Raw genomic sequence first — 3298 nt, forward strand, 5'->3', positions numbered from 1 at the left:
ATGCCTCTCTCCTAGAGGGCAAGCTGTGTGGGTTGTAGGTTTTGTTTTCACGGTGGCTGTTTGGGTGTTCTGTTTTGTTTCCATTTGCAATGGGCATACATGTGTTGACGTAACTGGCAGAGATGAAGACTTCATGGGCGATTTTACCAAGGTGGAGTACAGGGAATTCTGCAAAAGTCCCCAGAGGATGCCAGTGCCCAAGTCATGCCAAGGGACAGTGAAAGGGTAACGCTCCAAACTCAGAGCTCGCGTCTTAGGGGATTCAGACCTGCCACTCAACCGTGGACCGGACCACTGTCTAAGGGTCCTGCAGAGCGTGTGCTGGCCAGCCCGGGGAACCCGTTAGTGAGCCATTTCTGTCACAGACCTAGGACTGCCAGGAGCATCAAAGCCACTGGGAGCCTCGGTGGAGCCATGCATCTGCCCTTCCTGTGCGAGCATGGGCTGGGTATGGTACCTGTGGCCCCGTGTGTGTTTAGACCCGTGGCCACTGGATGAGCTTGGTCCCAGCAGCGAGCGCTGTGCTGCAGCAAACTTGCTTTTTCACAAGAGAGGGAGCATCAAGACATTCCTTTGTCCTCTGTGGCGAGCTTTGTTCCAGTCCTTAAGATCTGAAAAGCTGGTGTCCTTGATGTTGAGGTATGAAGCCGATGAACAGCTGCAAACGTTTGTCTGCCTGATTCTGCAAAAACATGAACAGTTGTATAGGTGTATATGTTAGCCCAATTTTATTCATGCTGTGACAAGTGCCATGACCAAAGTAACTTGGGGGAGGAAAGGGCTTACTTCAGGTCACAGTCGATCATGGGGTATGTCAGGGCAGGAACTCAAACAGAAGTGAGAAGCATGAACAATGGAAAACCGCTGCGTGCTGGCGGGCTGGATCCGAGGCTTGTGCTTATCCAACGTTCTTATACAGTTCAAGACCATCTGCCCAGGGCATGATGCCACCCACAGTGGGCGGGGCCCTGAGATATCAAAGAACAATCAAGACAGTTGTTGTGGATGCTCCCGCCTTTCAGAGGCAAAGGCAAAGAGATCTCTGTGAGTTGGAGGCCAGCCAGGCTGCACAGTGAGATCCTGTCGCTAGTACAGACGCAGTCAGGACAACTCCACCCTAGATACGCCCACAGGTGAATCTGAGCTGGACAGGTCCTCATTTGAGTGAGACCCCATTCTCAGGGGACACTAGACTGGTCAAGTTGCCAGTCAAAGCTGACTAGCACATGTGTGAAAGTATGGAAACATATTAAACACATTTCCCTTATATAAACTATGGTGGGTGATTTTATATATATATATATATATATATGTATATATATATATATATATATAAACTTTAAGTGAGGTACTGTTTCTAAGGCTCTGACCTGCAAACCATAGGATACACTTCATAAATATGCCAGTGACTTTCATTTAATAAGGTGACCTGCACGCATAGTGGAAGCTTCGTCACTGCAGACCTTTGTCATTTGTAGGGGAGACCTCTAAGAGGCCTCTTGGGGCCACTAGCCACCTGCATTCATTTGCACTTTGAGTCAAGATTTGAAATTCATTCCATGTGAAGCAAAGGAAGGGTATCTGAAAGAGGCGGCTGGAGATGGGTGGCACCCCCTGTGGTACACGCACAGCAAGGACTCTACAGGGACCTAGTCTGACACCGTTCCCCAAACGAGGAGGTTGCCAACAGAGACATGTTGTCACTGATGATGAGCAAAGAATCAAGGGATTTCCTGTCAACTTTACATGTCTGGAGTGTCCTGTGTGGGTGGGGACAGTGGACGTGACAATTTCACTTATGTATTGCACATGGAGTTATGGGATGTCTGGATGATGTGTTAATTTTCTCAAACATGAGGTATTTGGGGAAACAGTTATGCAATGTGTGAAGAGATACTCACTTCTTTGAATTTCAAGGCCATATCACATGGTGAATCCAGTGATCAGACAGAGGCCACCTGCCTTGTGTGGCTGTCCCATGTTTACAGTGAAAGCCTCTCATGGGTTGACACGAATCCTCCCCAGTGCCATTTGGCACCAGTTACTATGGCATAGCTATTTCATGGGTGAAAAGAATTACAAGCACTTAATTTAACACCACTGCAAACCAAGGGTGTTCCATCTACCTGCTGCCCACCCTGTGGACTGTGTCGGTCATTCCCAGGCAGACTGTGGTTTTTCTTGACTTTCATTTTCTGATGAATAAAAGAAAATACCAAGTAAAACAGAACTTGCTGTGTCTGAAAATAGGCATCTGCCCCCTCATAGACTAAAAGCATAAGATTTGAACACACTGATCTCCAAGAAAAGAACGATAAGGTCAGAGGTCGGCAGGTGGTTTTGAGCCTGCTCCTGACCCACTCTGCTCATCCTGAGCTGACGACTGTCCCCTGCCCAGGGGTCCCTCTCCTGGCTGTCCAGCCTCCTGCTTCTGTATTTCTGTGCTTCTGGACTGGGAAATGAGAAATGACCAGTGTGTCACCGATGGTGCCCTTCCCTAAAAACAAAGGCCGACACCTCATCCACTGTATTTTTCCACTCATTGCTTTGTGTTCTCACATACTGTTTCACAATGTCACTCACACACATTTTATCACTCACTTCTATGACTTCTCTTTTGGTGCCCTTTTAAATTTGCCCCAAATGAGCGGCTCGCTCACCTCATCGCAACCCCACCAGCCTCAGAGTTATTCATTCTTTTGTCCATTCATTTATTCACTTCACACCCAGTCAGGAGGTGCAAGCCATGGCTGGCCCTGGGGGAGGGGAATGGAGGTAGACCCTGACTTGCCCTAGGACCAAGTTGGGGGCAGGTCACAGTGGACTCTAAGGCAGGAACGAGAAAGGACAGCAGACCCCCAGGGATCCAGAATGCTTCTGTTGCTTACCAAGGCTTGTGAACTTAGGTTTTTCCCACGGAACCCTTCTGGTTTGTAGGTGCTTCTAGAAAAATACCACAAGGGGTCCCAAGGCTTGACAAGGCCACCTGTAGCTGATTTACATAAGGCCACATGCTGAGAAGTGGTGCCCTTGAGGTCCACCCTAGTTCTGCCTGACTCGGGGCTCACGCTCAGGGGGAGGGTGACTATTGCCCCCTGTTCCTCCAGAGGGGTCGGGGAAGGTGGCATGGAGGAGACCATTCCTGGACTGAGACGTGAAGTGTATGTGAGAGCTGACGAGGAGGCGGTCGGGTACAGTGTCCTTGGCAGAAATAAATGCCGTGCGTATTATCAGAGACGCATGTCCGCAATTCTGAGAAGCCGGCGAAGCTGCTTATGAAAGGGCATTGGTGCTTCCT

Source organism: Peromyscus leucopus, chromosome 20 (assembly GCF_004664715.2).
Source record: "Peromyscus leucopus breed LL Stock chromosome 20, UCI_PerLeu_2.1, whole genome shotgun sequence".
In the NCBI taxonomy this organism is placed as follows: domain Eukaryota; kingdom Metazoa; phylum Chordata; class Mammalia; order Rodentia; family Cricetidae; genus Peromyscus; species Peromyscus leucopus.